This window comes from Corvus hawaiiensis, chromosome 6, assembly GCF_020740725.1.
Source record: "Corvus hawaiiensis isolate bCorHaw1 chromosome 6, bCorHaw1.pri.cur, whole genome shotgun sequence".
NCBI classification, from domain to species: domain Eukaryota; kingdom Metazoa; phylum Chordata; class Aves; order Passeriformes; family Corvidae; genus Corvus; species Corvus hawaiiensis.
In genome coordinates, this window is record NC_063218.1 from 55,495,161 (window position 1) to 55,512,193 (window position 17,033).

A 17,033-nucleotide genomic window follows, 5' to 3' on the forward strand; every position below is an offset into this window, starting at 1 on the left:
CTCAGGGTGCAGGTGCTCTGTAGGGCACAAGGTGGCTCCAGTTCACGAGGAAAGCTGGCGTGAGCAGCCCAAGTGCCAGCAATGAGTTCAGAGGAATCAGCTACTGCTGTGTCAGAATGGAGCTCAGCAGTTCTCTGCGCACGTCTGGTATTCTGAAAATGGGCTGAATCTTAATGGCCTTTAGAGGAAAACCGTGGCTAGCCTTAGAGTCAGACTAGTACATTTAGATTGCATTTTGGGTCTTGTATTTCATTTTTGAAGGAGTTACCCCAGTGGATTTTATCAGACATTCTGCTTTTGCCTGGGTAAAAGGTAACAATTCTGTGTAGAACAGCATTCCCTGGGTAAGCTGTGGAAATAAACAAGAGTTGGTGTGTACAGTGAGAACACAAATGTAAAGTAAGCTAGGCAGAAGATGGGACAGAGATTGAAAGCTTAATGAGAAAGGGTTTGGGTTTTTTGGTTTGGTTTTGGTTTGGTTTTTTTTGAAACAGGTCATTAAAATGAGAGAACAGAATAAATTGATAAGAAAACCCCATATTATAAACAATCAGAAATGCTTTTTGTCTGTTGTTGGTCTTGCACCCTGTAAAACAGCATTTTTGATTTCAGAGTCTCTTAGAAGTGAATTGCTTGTCCATTTCTATTTCCAACATAATATTAGCTCCTAACAGTCTGCCCTTACACAGAGCATCTTCATCTGACTGAAACACCTGAGAATTTTAAGGTGAGATCAGAAAAGGAAAAACGTTTGTTCTCCCTGCACCATCTGCTTGGGGCAATTGAGGCAGAAAAGGTGAATTGATTCACTCATGTGATCTTCTGCAGGCAGAGAAGTAGAAGGGAGCTGTGGTCTCCTCATTTCTGTGTTTAGTCTTGCTCCATTAGACAGCTTTGTGCCATTCACAGTTTTTGTTGGTTTGTAACTCTCTGATGCATGTCTTGATACAGTTTCGGTTTTTGTATTAAACGACTTTTAATTGGTCGGATTTCTTTGGGGTTTTTTTTTGTTTGGGTTTGGGTTTTTTTTTTGTATGTGAGCTAGGTAGACATTTCCTGGGGTTTCAAGTTTTAAATATACTTTATGTACAGTAGCAGGCATTATATTAAATAAATATATGAAGAAAAAGCATTTCTTAATGTGATCTTTGCCTCTATCCCAAAGAAAGAAGGTTTGGTTAAGAGGTTAAAATGTTTTACCTGATATAACAGTCTTTCTCAAAGTAATGTGAGATGTTAAAACAAATTTATAAATCTAAATTTGCTGTATTATTTATTTTAAAAGTGTATAGTTTTCTTCTCTAACATCTACTGTTAAATACAGTGAAATAGATTAGGTACCAGACCTACACAGAGTTAATGTTAAAACAGTGCAAAGCACCATTTGGACTTAGTAAATTCTTTGTATTTTCATTTTTACAAATGAATTTTATCAAAAGTTAGCTGCGGGCATGATTCTAATTAGTAGCTCCCCATATTAGATCTAATCCCTTTGTTCTTCATTCAGACAGAACGCCCATTAGGGTCAAAGAAGGTTTTGACTGAATAAGGAATACAACAACTGGTTGTAGTTTTAGTACATATAGGGCCAGATTGTGGGTCAGGGCCAGCTTAAAGTGTACAGCTCCAGTGATTCCACATCTTGTGCATAATAGGCAGATCCTTCACACTGTTATGATGGTATTTTATTAACATGTCAAATACAGAAGAAAAAAACCTGACAGTTTATGGCTGCTCAGAATCTTATTAGCACGTCTTGGTGTTTTGTGTTTCTGAACTGAAATCATGCAAATATATCTTCAAAAACATTTCCCTGTTTTCATGAGACAGCGAAGAAAATAGAAGTAATCAAAAATTGGTATTAAATACTCAAATAGTTCAGCTAATTAATAAATCTGCTGTTGCAGAATAGAAGGTCTGTGGGCTGGAGCTGGCTCTTAACTTAATGTTAACTTACATTTAATTAGTCAGACCAGATGGAAGCTGGCTAAGCTTCGCATGAAGGCTTGTGGGAGAAAGAAATAATCTTCCATTTTGTCAAAGGAACTAATACCACAGATTAAAGGTCAGTGTTCTTTTCAGAGTTTAGAGAGTGGATGCACAGTGGCTGACAGCAAGAAACAGCAAGGGCACTAACAAATTAGCTTAACCCCTGGATGACTAGTGTACCAGCGCTGCTTCATTTGCTTCCCTGGTTCAAACCATTGGTCTCCAGTTTCACTAAAAAATGTCTTATCCCAGGGAGATAAGGATGTCTGTAAATTTTATTCTTTTGTCAGGGAAGTAGAGTTGTATGTAGGCAGTTAGCATGGATAGAGAGATGAAGTTCTGGGAAATGTTTTCTTACTCAGCAGAGTAAAACTTCATGCTGTTCAGATGCTAAGCACTTGGGATCAGTCTGACAAACCACTTAATTCCCTGCTTAACAATAAGCATGCAAGGAGGCAAGTCAAGGAGACAAGTCAAGAAACCATTCATGTGCTCAAAGAGGTGCATACATGATCATGTCAGAGTACAGCAGATCTTAAGGACTAAATCAGGCACATTCTCTGTTAAGGCTTGGAATTGTAGTGGGAAGGGGGAATGGGTCTGTCAGATTGAACCTTAAGTAAAGCTGCAAGAAATTGCACATATTTAAAAGTGAGGAAATGAGAGTCTATTAAAAAAACAAGAAAGAAAGAAAAGGGTTAGGATTATGCTAATTGTTTGAACATTTAACCAGTCTTCGGGGATACAGGGGCTTCAGCAAGGTAGGAAGGAGTTCTTTCTGAGGTGGAGAATAGTAACACACCTACCAAGAAATTAATACAAACTTAGCATTGCTACGAAACATCACATAATTATGCAGAAAATAAGGTACCCTCAGCAGTAATTAAAAAAAAAAAAAAGTAAAAAAAAATAATTACAACTTTGGTCTGCCATCTTTATACATCTTATTTATAGTGGAAATACCTGTGCCCAGTCTAGCTTGGGAAAGGAAGCTGGGAAATAAGCACCTGCTGTTGGAGTCAGGTTTATGTCAGTGTTCATGTACAGCAGCAGGGAATTAAATACCTGTTGGACTTTCCCAGCTGGAGTGCAGGCACCTGCAGAGCTGCTGGTAGGTGTCTTTTGAACACCCGAATACACAGTGGGTCTAGGTGCTTAATTCCACTGCCATAGCCACTTAAGTTCCCACAATGTGTAATCCCCTGGTAGTCACAATGTATTTTGAAAAACTTTAAACAAGCCTTTCAAAACATCCTGGAGTTTGCTTCTAAATTTTGTAAACTTTTTTGCCACTAGACCCTCTTGTTTAGTTTGTTGCATGTGAACTTTCCCCTAGTGGCCACTGCCCATTTGGTGGTTGTATCACTTAAGTGAAGTCATTGGGATGAGATTGGGTCAATTCTTGTGAAGAGTGGAGTATTTTGCAGATCTCAGTTAATAAATTGTGCTTGCTGACAGTACCTGGAGAGAGGGCTAAGGACCTGAATGAACATGAAAACTACAGAACTGTGCAACTTATTTATGATTGCCTTGTGTAGATGGAGATTTGATATGCTGAGGTGAGAAAATCTGTGCTGCTGTTTACTGTAGCTTTTTTAGAGTGTGGATAAACACAAGATTCCAGCACCACACTCTGCAAGGTGCACAGATTAAAAAAAATAATTTTAATGTGGAAAGCTCTTCTACCGTGTCAGCTGAACTGGAGATTTGGAATCCCACTGAGTACTTTGAAAGCTGTATGCACATGTACTTATGTTGATGCTTTCATCTCTTTTCTCATTTTTAAATAATTGCATCCTGGGGATGGAAGAAGAATTATTTTACTAGTCACTGTTTACTAGACCACATTTATCTACAGTTACCAACTGGTGGTGATCGAGATACCACAGTTATTTTCCATTCTGAGTTACTGACATATTTCAGATACCACTTGGGGACAAAAAATATTTGAAGGGAATGATAAATTTTAAAACCATTGTAGTTACAAATGACAGAATTAGCATTTACTTATCAAGTAGCTCATTTCAGCTGCTATAAAACCAGAGAAGTGTAGGAGTAGGTAGGGTACTTTTGGGGGAAGTGTAGGTAGTATGAAAATATTTTTTTTGCTTTCCTTGTCAGGTAAAACTTGACAGTGCATGTCTAAAGTCAGTTCGTGTTCTCTGAGAAATGCCCATATAGTACAGCCCAGTAGGATTTGTCCCAACAAGTACATTTGGAGAGAATCTTTCTGAGCAAAGTCATTCATGTACCTTTGGTAAGTGTGTCAGACATTTTCAGGTGGGGATCACACTCAGTTTTGTAAGGGCACGAGTACAAATTCTACTTTCATCAAACTCAAAAAACGCTGTTGAAATCAGAAGAGTTTGGGAGCTGCCCTTTTCAGGGAAGTACTGTGCCCTATGAAACTTGCCAAAAACTAATGGATTGTTTGCAGGAAATTGGAAGTTAAAGTGCATGAGTCAGTCTACTTCAAGGCTGAACAGTTTCCACTGAACTTAAATAATGAATGCCAAAACCTAGAGACGGTACAAGCAGCTGCAGCAGTTTACTTGAGTTGTTTCATCCAGGCACTGTAAGGGATTTTATGTTTAGCAGAGTCCTCCTGAGTTCATCAGGCTTTAGAAGCGTTACATACATTGTTGTTACTGACATGGAAACTTTGCACAAGAAGCAGCAACCCAAGCGTTTTTATTTTTGCTTCGAAGCAGTTACTACAGAGTATGGACCAGAATGTGCAGTTTCAGGGATTTCATCTGCAGCAACTACCTGCTTTTGTAATGACAACTGCTAGAAAAGGAGAGGATCATTTTTTTCCTCAGAAGTGATACATGTTAGTTTCACACTTCTCAAAATACTCAGGCCGTTTACTTCCTGGTGTGTACAAGAATTTCAATGTACTTAATGAAATATATCAAACATTAGATAAAAGAATCATTCTCAATAATTTTGATCAGTGACAGATCTTATGCCCAGAGCATATTTGTGCAATAGACTACTTTTTACCAGGATACTAAAGGAATCTAACTCTTTGTAGGAGTGCAGGAAAGGAGTGAGGTGTTTGTGTATATGCATGTGGCTTAGATTTCTTTAATTTGAATTAGTTTTTGATGTCTGTGCATGTAGAGAGTAGTTGAGGGTACACATGGCTGAGTCGATTCTTTGTCCTGTTCTGTGCTCCTGTTCTCCAGTTCTCTCAATAGTCAAACCTTCTGAGCATTTCTGAGTTGGAGAATCACTGAGTGCACCAGAGCTTTGGGACTTTAGGTCTCATGAGAGATGCTCCAGGTCACTAAGCACCTTTGTGGCCCTTCACTGGACTCTCTGCAGAAACTCCACGTGTCTCTTGCACTGGAGAGCCCAGAACTGGGCACAGCACTCTGGGTGTGGAAGTGCAGGTGCAGAGCTCTCCCCTGTGTCACAGTTTTCCACCATGCACAGCATCCCTGCAGCTCTTCAGCTGTGGTGTGGACAAGAGTATGGACGTTTGGTTTTAAGAAAGTTTGAGTATTTTGCTATATGAAATTCATATGAAGTTGGCCAAATGCTTCTTGGTGAGATTTAGTCTGAGTAAGTCTAACATTATTTAGAAAAGCAATGAACCACGTTTTCAAATAGAGAGCAGTCGTGAATCAGGAGGAAAAATAATTTTGGTTTTTTTCTTTCTTTTTTTATCACTTTTCAATTAGATGGAAACATGACTGAGGTTTTCAAAGGCAGCTGTAGACTTCTGTTGTGCTGAGTCAAGTTACCAAGTCTGGAAAGGTGCCCACCTAGAGGTGCCTCATAAATAATGGCTACAGACTCAGGTGTGTTAATTTGTATGCATGTCATTCCTTTTACCCCTCAGTTTTAATCTGAAGCTCTTCCCTGGCATAATTTACCATAAGGCCATGGGAATACTGGCACAAGAGATGATGATCATGTGGGAGTGAGAACGATCAACAAGTTTGGGAGCAAGGTGCAGTTGCCCCTTTCAAAAGCAGTGGCCATGGCACAGGTTCCTGTGTTAGCTTGGGATATTTAACTATTGTGTGCCTCAGTTTCCAGATGTGTGAAATGGAGCGGTGATGAGGATTAAATTTGGAAGAACTTTTGAGCTTTCTTGATGAAAAATGTTAAGGGTTATTAAGTGTGAATGTGGTATAATGCTTAGCAGACAGGTGTGGCTTAAAGAAATGGTTTGAAATCCAGTAATTTAGTTCTAGGTTTAATTGAAAGTTGTAATCCCAGCAATTGGTGCCAGTGTCTTCTAGGATTTAAATCCAACATACTGGAGCGTGTAATTTAAGGCTTTGCAGAACAGTATTAGTGCTTATATGTTTATCACTCAGCAAGTGTTAGCATTATTCCTGTGGAATGCTCTTAATTAAAATCCAGGAGCTGCTTACAGTGCATTTGATGCTCGCTCTCATGAGCACTCAGTCGAGTTAGCAGCAAAATAAATTTAAAGGAATGATTTTTCTCAGAGCTACAGTATAATTGGCAGACGCTTTTGTAACTGCTGTTGTCATTAACGTACGGGAGGTTTCGGCAGCAGATTCCTTGTTGATCAAATGACTTCTGTTTTCATCTTTCAGGTCCTAATATTAGCTTAAGTAGGAGGAAAGGGACTTTCATTCGGTACAGCAGAAAACAGGATGCTTTTGCAGCAAAATAGCCATTAGGGCATGCCTACTTTACACATTGTACTCTAACATCTCATACTTCAAAGCCAAATTTGTTTTGGAAGAGTTACACCCAGAAAATCTCTTGATAAATGGGTGAAATCTTTTGCTCTGTTTTTGAAGTGGAGGAACACACATCAAAAGTGTTTTGTAACACAGTATTGCTTCTTTCTGAAATTTTGCATTGTTTTTTGGGGCTTGGTGCTCAGTAGATAGGGTTAATTGTTTCAGTGTGAGCAACCAAAGTTTTAAAAATGAATTCTAACTTTTTGACCCCATTAATCATAAAACTGCCTGACCTATCTTGCTTACTGTAACATTGCTTTTTTTTCAGTTGATGAGTCATGAGCATATATTAAAAACTATTTCTTTAAAATAATTTTTAGAAAGTCCTTCTTGCATGTTAAAATGATTTTGTAAGCTAAGAATTCAGCATATGTATGTCAGTACATATTGCAGTGGGCTTATGATATAATAGCTTCAATGAAAATTAGATCTAAATTAGAGTAGACTTTGAAAAAGGGTTGTGGGCACATGTTTTTGGGAGTGGCTGGAAGAACTTACTGTAGGGGAAGGTTCAGCCCTGTGTGTGCTCTACCTAGAAACCAGATAGGGTGATGTTTCTAGTTAAAGCAAGATGCAGAATTTAAAGCAAGGAACCGCTGAATATGAGAATTAATTTTCATGTTTACACAAAAAGAAAAAATCCAACTATGCTCTAATTCATTTTCTTTGCTTTCCTTTCCAAAAATATTTTTAGAAATTAAATAAAAAGCATTGAAGTATTTCAACAACCAGTTGGTTGTGGGTTTTTTGGTTTTATTTTGGATGTTTTTATTGTTTTGTTTTGTTTTCTTTTTTATAATGCCATTAAAACTTCTTTGGAGGATAACAACCCTCTTGAGGACCAAAACCCTGTCCTGTTACAGCCAACGCTTGCGGGGCTTTTTAACCCGCTCAGTGCACAGAAATCACAGAATTGAGAGATCACAGAGCTGAGCGAAGACTGAACAAAGACCCGTGACAAAATCCAATTCTTTCTGTTGCTCAGTTGAAAAACAAGTGTGTTTTGAAGTCTGTAGCCTTTTAGAGGAGTAAGAATATTTAACTCCTGTATGTCTGTGGAGCTGTCCTGCTGTAAGCCATGAGCTTGCTGCCGTTCTGTATTCCAGAGCGCCTTGCGGAGCTGAGGTGAATCCTGGCACTGCTCCCCTGGGCTGCCATTCCCCTGGCAATGGGTGGGTGGGGAAACTGAGGCACAGACGCTTGGTCCGGCTTCTGGAGCCCAGAGCACAGCCAGCTCCAGTGCTTCCTTTGCTCTTTGGACTTTCGGGATCACTGCTTTCTCCCTACTGGCTTGCCCTCTTCCAGGTTATTTTGTTCCTACGCTGCTTTAACATTTTTCTCCCAGGGACCAGCCACTTGTTAATTTGTCTACAGATAAGAAATTGTGTGTACAATTAGCAAAAGCCTTCTTTGGTCGCATTCACCCTTATCCCTCCCCCCGATTTTCCTCTAATTCCTGGTGACCCTTCTTTGACTTTTATTACCTTTTAAGAAGTGGTAGAATCAGGCCATTAGGTTGAAGTGAATTATGAAATACTTAACCCTCTTGTCTCTCCTCTGAAACGCCAACCCCACACATACCAGTTATGCACGGAGGGCTTTTTTTTGTAGAAAAATTTGACGTCTGAGTGTTTGTCTGTAGCCTGGATTGCAACATACATAAGATACAGAAAGGATAAAACCAGAAACTGAATTTTCTCCCTGCCTGAATCCCTCATGATTCCAGGACCTCTACTTTTACCATTTTAAAAATGAATTTTGGGGGAAAAAAAAAATACACTGCGGGGTTCCGCACTTTATTCAAGGAGTTAAAAGTCTGGAGCTGTGCTTGATGAGCCAGATGGTCTTCAACAGTAACATTGTTCATATTGTTTAGATTATCCTGTTGCAAGTACAGTGCCTCGTTTACCTTTTATGGAAGAAAGTGTGGAAAATTGACCACAGATGTAAGTAACCAAGAATGATGGCTGAGGCAATTCTTACCAGGCCTCCCTCTCTAACGCGCCTGATCCTGCAGATAAAAATAAATAGAGAAATGTGAGGCAGCATGAGAAATATCTAATGTTACCTATTTAAGTGTTTAATTTGAGCTCTGCGAGCTACTAAAATCTTTATTTTCTTAGACTGAGATTTCTTCATATTGAACTGGTTTCAGTCTTTCAGTGTAGGACAGCCTGAATGTAGATTTTTATCCAGGTACTAAATAGCACATCATTATATATGTTTTTCCATCCTGGTTGAAAAAAAAAGGGTGTGGGAAGAAGCCAACTACGCTGACCTCAAACACAGTTTATGGTCCAAAAGTCTTCATGAGAAGATTGGTACCCATTTTGTGCTGTAATGAGAGAGCACAAACTCTCCATTAATATTGATTTGATTGGTATCAGAAGCAAAGGCTGCACCAAATTAATTAGAGGTAGCTCATTGTTACTCCTGATAATGGGCTGTTGAATTAGTGAAGCATCTTACAAGTCAGTTTCAGGTTGAAATAAACTTTTTTAGACAGGTATCTCCTTTGTTTAGTATCTGGAATTGGAGGGCTCAACAGAACAAAGGGAAAATGCTACAAATGAAAGCAATAAAGCCCTGGTTTATAAAGTCCTTTTGTCTCCTATCACTTTTCTTTCTCTCACTCATTTCCTTCCTCTTATTAGGAGCTGCTGTCAAAGTGCATTTACTTATGGCAAGTGGTTCCCTTCGGAGCCCCTAAGCTGATACTGCCGCATTTGCATGCAGGTGCTGCTGTGGTGGGGCACGGCTCTGGCCTGGCCTTTCCCCTGCCCTGGCAGGGCAGGGAGCTGTAATTATAAACCAACAGGTTTGCCGTGCGAGGGGCCAGGCACTGGCAACCTCTGTTTGTTCTTCAGCACGGCTGGGCTGCCTGGTGCCCTTTCACAAGGTGGTAGATTCCTTTGACTGTTAAAGGCAACATCTTCCCTTTCTTGCACTAAGCTTTGATTGATCCAGGAAATAGTTTCTTTTGCCTATGCAGTGCTTTTAAACTTGGTTCTGCCTACACCGGTTTCTAGAAGCGTAGACTATCAGATTCTCTTCCTAATATTGTTTAAAGACTTTTCAGAAATTGACAGGAAGAAATGTTTTACAGAGAACAGAGAAGGCTGGAGATTATGGTGAGAAATACTCAATCTAGGATGTCATGTAAAATCAGCAGTTAACATTGGAAAACAGATTTCTAAGGCAAAGTTCAAACAGTCAGTCTAAGGTGCCACTAAGTGGGACAAGAGAGAGTCAATAATAATTTTCATATTTTTAATACCTGCATTCAAAATAGGATAAATTAGATTGGCAACATGGGCGCTGTTTTTCATCATTTACCTATCCATGGGATCTGGAAAACAAGATCACTTGGACATAACAGCTCTGGCTCCATGCCTGCAGCTGTAGGGTGGAGAAGGGGAAAGCCGTTGGGAGGAAGTGGCAGGAGCAGCACCAGAGTGGGAGGTTGGAATGCTGGTAACAAACACGGGCCTTGGAAGGGGAGATGGACAAGGTGAGAGTAGTGTTGAGGAGGAGGTGACCAGCTTTAATCAGGAAAGTGGGTGAGAGGGGAGGGATGTGGGTGAGAGTGATGTGTGTGGGGAACTGCTGCTGAAGTGCTCTGAGCCTGTGCCTGGGAGCCAGCAGCCCTTGAGCACTAATCTTGTTCTGTTCTGAGGCTGCATGCAAATTCTCTTTTTTTTTCTTTGTGTCTGTTTTCATATTCATGAAATAGTGATAATGACCATTGTCTGCATCAAAGTGGTATCAGGAGGCTTAAAGTGCCATTGTAGTTCTGAAACAGCAGAGATGTGTTGACCTTCCTTTGTGCCCACAGTTGATAAATGCTTACCTCAGTGACAAATTAAGGGTTTGCTTTCTTCTTCCTGAGCAACCACAGCTATGAAAAGGGTTTGGACACCATCCTGTACTACAGCAGGCTTGTTAGCTTAATTACAATCGGGCTGCACAAGTAACAAAGGGCAGGATTCGCCTGACATGCCCTGTAGTACTAATGAAAATGGAAATATTTGAAGAAAAACAGAAGCTTTCAGGTCCTGGATTAGGATTAACTTGCTCACTGATGTAACATTTTGCAGCCGACTTCTAAAACTGATCCAGATCTGTCAGGTCAGGTTTTGTGCTTGAGCTGATCATTCAGCAGGGAAACTTCACCTGTGTTTTAACTCATTCAGACTAGAAATTATTTGAAAGATCAACTGAAGTCTGAATGTTACAGAAAATTGTTTTAAAGCAAGACTTCCCAGGGATGAGCACAGATTTCCATCTAAATAAAGCTGCCAAAACATGATTCACAAGACCCCAGAGATTTTCCATTAGATAAAGCAGAGTTATTGATCTCTCTTAATACTCTAGAGAAATAAGATGAAAAAGTTTTCATTGCCTGGGCAGGACCGGTCCAAGAGAGCGAACAGGATAAACACCAGTGCCACACAAACTCCTCAGACTGATGAGCTAAACACTTTGCTTTTGCTGTCATAAAATATCCTACAGAGGCAAGTGCTGAAGACCCAGAGACCCAAAGAATTTATCTGTGAAGACAGATTTTTACACCTTTATTCAATGAAGGGACTCTGTTAAATTTTACAGGAATGAGGCAAAGAGTGCTTAATCAGTGGCAGCTCACCAGTGCAGCAATTCAGAGTTGGTCCCTACATGGTAAAGTCAACACAGATGTGGCCAGGGCTGCATTGTGGTTCTTATGGGCCTGAATCACAAAGGAAACAAATTGTCCCTTTCAAGGCAGTGAGACGTTCCTCCATTCCTCGTAACCTTGCAAGTGTTATGGTAAACGCCAAACAGACCACAGGAAAAACAGGTTTGTGGATCCAAAAGCCCTGCTAATAATGCTTAGAGAAACTGGTCAGCTCTTTTGCTAGTTCTCTTCAAAGCTTGAAGGTAACTTGTTGCTCTTTTATAAAGGTAAGTCTCAAGGAGTGAAGCTGTGCTGCAGAGGGACTGTGAATACAGAGAGTGGTTTCTCAGCAGGACACAAGCCCAAAGCTCCAAAAAGCATCACTTGATTTGTAGAACAGACTAAAGCCTTCTGATGAACAGCCCCATGCAAATATTACATTTTTAAGTGGTGTCCTACTACTCCTTTTTTCTGACAGATATTCTGGGAATTTCCTTTTTAACAAACAATGCCTGCCTTGGTAGAAGCCTGTTTCCATGACTAAAACTATGATGAGAGCATCAGCCTAGTGTGGTTCCAGGAATAACCTACACATTCAGCTCTCCTCTGCCAAGAACCCAGAGACTGGTTGTTGAGATGAATGGTTTTGGTTAATGCGCACCACAAAGTAGGAAAATAAGATGCCTATATATTTTAGTTCATAGATAATTATCAAGAAATTGTGTATAAAGAAAATAATGTATGGTTGGGGAGCAGAAATATAAGCCTTGAACTTCCTATCCTGAAAATATAAATCACTGCAAGTTTTAAAGCACTTGCATGACTCATATACAGAGGTCATAGACCAAATTTGCTGATGGAGGCAGGATGAAACAAATTCGGCTGCATTTTTATGATATTTTTCCTGCTGCTCTTAGCTTTTTATTTACCCAAAGTAATATAATTTTCCAGAGAAGTGTAACAGATCCAACATATGGAACTGCTATCCAGTTCAGTGCTTAGGTGCAGAACTGAATGGGAACAGTGGTGTGTCAATAAATAGCTTACTGCATGTCAGGGAAAGTAGTCTCTCAGGAACCATATTGCCAGCTTGGCAGGATTCTGGAAATGGAATCTCAAGTGGAATTGGGGTAGTAATGCAGTCACTGAATAGGGCCCAGGCCTAGAGGAAATCCAACTCCAGTAACAGGAACGCTAAATGGAAGGCAGAGAGAGGGTAACAAGAAAGAGGCACTTGTTAATGTGCAGGTCTATAAATCAAGGGGTTTTTCCTCTTGCTCCTGCACAAACTTTGAGCCAGTTTAGTGCATCCCTGAAAGTCGGTACACTGTAGTTTTTCCACTTGAGAAATAATGACATAGCACTGAGTAAACACTGCTAATCAATTGTGTTGCCTTTTGCTGAGTAATATTTTTGTGCCGCGAGAGAAATCTGCAGGAGTTATGATCTAAGTCTGATCTGCATACTGGTTTTATGCTGCTGAGATTCTGTTGACTTTGAAGTTGTTTCTGTATTTTCAGTAGCGTTGCTGATGTTTAGATTTTGATCCAGCATAGCTTAGAAAATGAGAGGAGAGTTATTCCAGCATTCAGTTTAAAATGTCAGCACATAGCAAGTCAAGAAGTCTGGCTCCAGGTGAAGGTTTTAGACCTGAATGTGTCTTGATTTAATGGCAAGGAATGAGGCTGGCTTGTTAGGAGAGAGAGGCTGTATTATTGAGTGTTCCAAATGATCCGATTTTGTGTGCATGTATGGTTGTAGTAAAGATTTTGTTTATGATATGAGGCATAAAAAAAGTGTGTGTATTTATAGGTATAACATCATTCTCTTTCTCCTGTGTGTTTAGGGAAAAAGGCAATGGGCCTGCCTGTGTTTAGGAACACTTGGACTTTGCAAGGTGCATTGCAAATAATGGTAACATTCTGGGAGAGCTGGAATTCCTCAGGTTCTTGTCAACATATTTTTAGCCATTTGTCAGTTATAGGTGAACTGGGTCATGTCAGTGGTATTTTATTTTTTCAGTAGTCTAATTTTCTTGCATTTGCCACCTAGATCTAGTTGGAATTCCCCTTTTTAAATGACTTCTGGTAACATTCACCTGTGTTATTTGGGAAGGACACCATTTGATGATTTGCATGTCTAAAAACATAACTCTGGTGTCTATCTTCTCCCTTTGCATCACGCAGCCTGTGTTGCAATTCTTCACTTTTGGATTGTAGCCCTAGTGAGTGGGGAGGGGAGGTTAAGTGTCACCCATACCCTCAGTGCCACCCCTGAAGTCCCATGTGCCAGGCTCATGTCATCCTCTGGAGGGCAGGGAAGGCCTGAGGGCAGTTTGGAGACACCTCTTTCCTCACGGCACTTGTGTACCAGTAGATGTTGGCACTGCCAGGGATCTAACCTGTAATTTCTTGGTAAATGAGCACTTTATGTGACTCCCAGTTTATATGACTCTTGTTTCTGCTGTTTCTGCTTATGTATAACATGCAAGGTCTGTCATCTCTTCTTCCATTTACATGATTCCTGGCATTTTAAATTCAGGTAGATTAGATTTAGACTTTTTGTAATGAATCTGCATCATTTTGTGTTCTGCTTGCTCCTGAAATAGCCTGGGGGAACCTGATAGACGCAATTTATGTGTATCATTTAGAGGCAAAAGAAAGCATCTGATTGATTTAGTCTTTCTTTTGTTAGCTCTTTCCTATAATTCTAATCATCATTTCACTGTAGCATTACACCATCGAGGAAAGTATGGGTTTTCAAAGGAAGGATGCTTCCTGCCTTCCTTTCCTACTTAAAGGAAAATGGCTTGGAGGTCTTTACAGCAGATTTTCTGCTTATTCTGATGTAGCTCAGATTATAGTTTGCAAGGTAGAAATACGTCTGGCATTTATTTCACCAAGTATAATTAATTCATTTTTGGTGTTATTTCCTGACTTCAGCAGAATATGCTATAGGTAGGATGCTTCTGTGCAGCACTGAGCTCTACTGCTGCACAGCTGTTTGTGTGAAAGCAGAACTGAGTGCTGATGCTGCAGTGCATTTCATGTGGCCAAGGGGAAAAGGACTGATGAGATTTGGCAGTGTTTGTTACTGTGCTGGTGAGATGCTTGGAGTCTTCCACATGGCTTTTAGTCTCTGTCACTTTTACACAGAGCAGAGCAAAGGAGACAGAAACATTAAGGACCTGACCCTGTAATTTTCCAATTGGAATCAATCAGTATAAACAATAAGCCAAATTCTCTTCTGATATCAGTCAATGCTCTTCTGTTGGCTTTAGTAAGGCTGTGTCCATTTGCAGTAGCTGAGAATTAAGCTGTTGCTCTCCTCCCAGCCTTTCTGATGACTTAACATAATTTTTTATACATGAAAGTCTTGTTTCAGGTCCAGGTTGTTGGCTTATATGTTTAAATTGAAGGCTTGTCAGTCCTCATGTGACCAGCACTTTGAAGAAGATCCGTGAGTGAGGTTAGGTAAAACTGTGGGTTTTTTCCCTACTACTATCTGGATTTTCTCAGAACCTAGATAATTTTATCCCATTTGCATCAAACATGCAGGTAACTTTAGAATCCTGCATCTGTATTGTTTCTGGGGAAGCAAAATAAAATTACAAATGACAGTAATTGACATTACATGCTTTAATTTAATTTCCTCCTCTGTGAACCAAAACCTTTTAACCAAGTATTGCAGTGCTATTTCTGTATTTATTTGTTACATGGGTTAATGTGCTATGTGGCAGATCCAGTATTTATCCATTTTCACAAATTAAGCTATCAGTGTCATGTTGCCTTTGAATTGTTTCCTGTATTGATGGCCAAAATGGCTTTGAATAAGACTTTAGTCCTCCCTGGCTATACTTCTGTTTTTACAAAGCTGAAAATTGCAGGGTTGAAAATGAGCCCTTAGGAACAGTTTGGGAAACTCTAGGCCCAAAGCATCTTACCAATGTGCTGGGATTTTTCCCTGCAGTGATCTCTGCTAAGGGAAGGGGGAAGTGCACAGGCTTTCGGAAAGATGATGTTGTTGTTGTTACATTACAGGAATTAGAAATCAAGCCCAGCTTGAGTTTATGTTAGTGGCAAGTGAAAATGGATTACAGAGAGAATGAGTAGAAATTCCTCTACTGGGTCCCCAAGCTATGCACTTCAGACCTGCTGTTGTCAACTTCTTGCCGTTTTATACCCTCTGAGAAAAGAGCTCTGCTTTAGCTAATCTGCTATAACCTCACCTATTACCTGAGCATGATCTTTTGTCTACCTCTGTAGGTGTAAAAACTCAGCGTGAAAGAAACAAATTTCATTTACTATTTTTGTAAAATAACTACTTTTGTGCATGGAAAAAAAAATCACTTTATAAACAGATATAAATAATCAATTATAAAATAAGTTGATAATGCAGGTAGCTGTGGCTTCAGACTTGGTGAATTTTCTTAATATATAATAATTTTCAGCCTCCTTCTTGATATTTCAAGTGAAGCATTGTTTTCCTTTAGCTGTACTTGTGTCCCAAACAGGATTGCCATAATAAAGTATCTGGGACACTTATGATTCTATTCAGAAGTTAAGAAAAGGAAAGCTTGGTAAAAGAACTGCCAGCTCAGTATTGTCCTGTAATTGAATGCTGTTATTCAGCAGTCCAGCAATGCAGGTTTTCGGTGCCAGAAGGCAATGGGACTCCAGGAGTCAGAGTGGGGAGCCCCATTACCACTTGTGAGTGCAGCATGAAGTAGAAATGTTGCCTGGAAAGCTGCTTTTTGGAATGACCCAAAAGCTGCAGACCAGTGTGTATCAGAGACTCCTTAGAACTGGCAAAGAATGTGGTGTGAGAAAACTGATGAGAGCTCTGAGTCTTCCTCTGCAAGGAATCACATCTGATATGAAACCTGGCGAGGAATGTTGAGTAGCACAGCTGAATAGCCCTAGACAATAAATACCACTGCATTCTCCATACTTGTCTTTTGGCACTGGTATTTTAAATGAAGTTCCATTGGAAATTAGAAAGGTAACTACTTTCCATGACTTAGAAATGAGCCAGGGATGTGTCACTTTCCTCCTCCTGCTCCAAGTTGAAACAAACACTTAGACATTTTACAGCTTCTGAAAAGTTTTAGTCTGTAGAAAACTTCATAAGAATTTGATTTTTAGCCCAAGTAAGTAATTGCTTTAGATTATATTTTCATTACTGTCCCCCTTTGGAAGGACCCATAGACCATAAAACTAGTTTATTTCTTACCAGTAGTTTATTATTCTTTTGATGGCTCATACCTCTCCTTTCCTCTGCTTTTTAGCTTTTTATATGCTTTTGCCTGTTTCAGGGCTTAATCCTTGTTCCATGTGAGTGTTGCTAATTATTTCAGTAGGGAAGTATTTGTAGAGAAAAGAATACTGTGATCAGGATCTGAATTTGGTAATATTTGGCAATAGCACACGTGCATCTCAATTCAGACAACAGGATTCAAAGGATTCAAGTAACTCCTGTTGATCAGACTTTGTTTCGCAACAACTAAAAAATAAAAATTTAAAAAAAAAAAAAAAAAGGAAAAAGAAAAAGACATTTCCCTTCCAATGTTGCAGTGTCTATGCATAGACTTTTCCTATGCTTTGAGGGGAATTGTGACTTCATTCAGTTACAAGGGGAAAAGGTACAAGTTGCCTAGA

The 17,033-nt window shown here is 39.7% G+C and overlaps 1 protein-coding gene across 1 annotated transcript in view; it reads left to right on the top strand.

The window, feature by feature from the left end:
• The window catches only part of PARVA (parvin alpha), a 63,124-nt gene that overhangs the window by 11,232 nt on the left and 34,859 nt on the right, over positions 1-17,033 (top strand). The window lies entirely within an intron of this gene.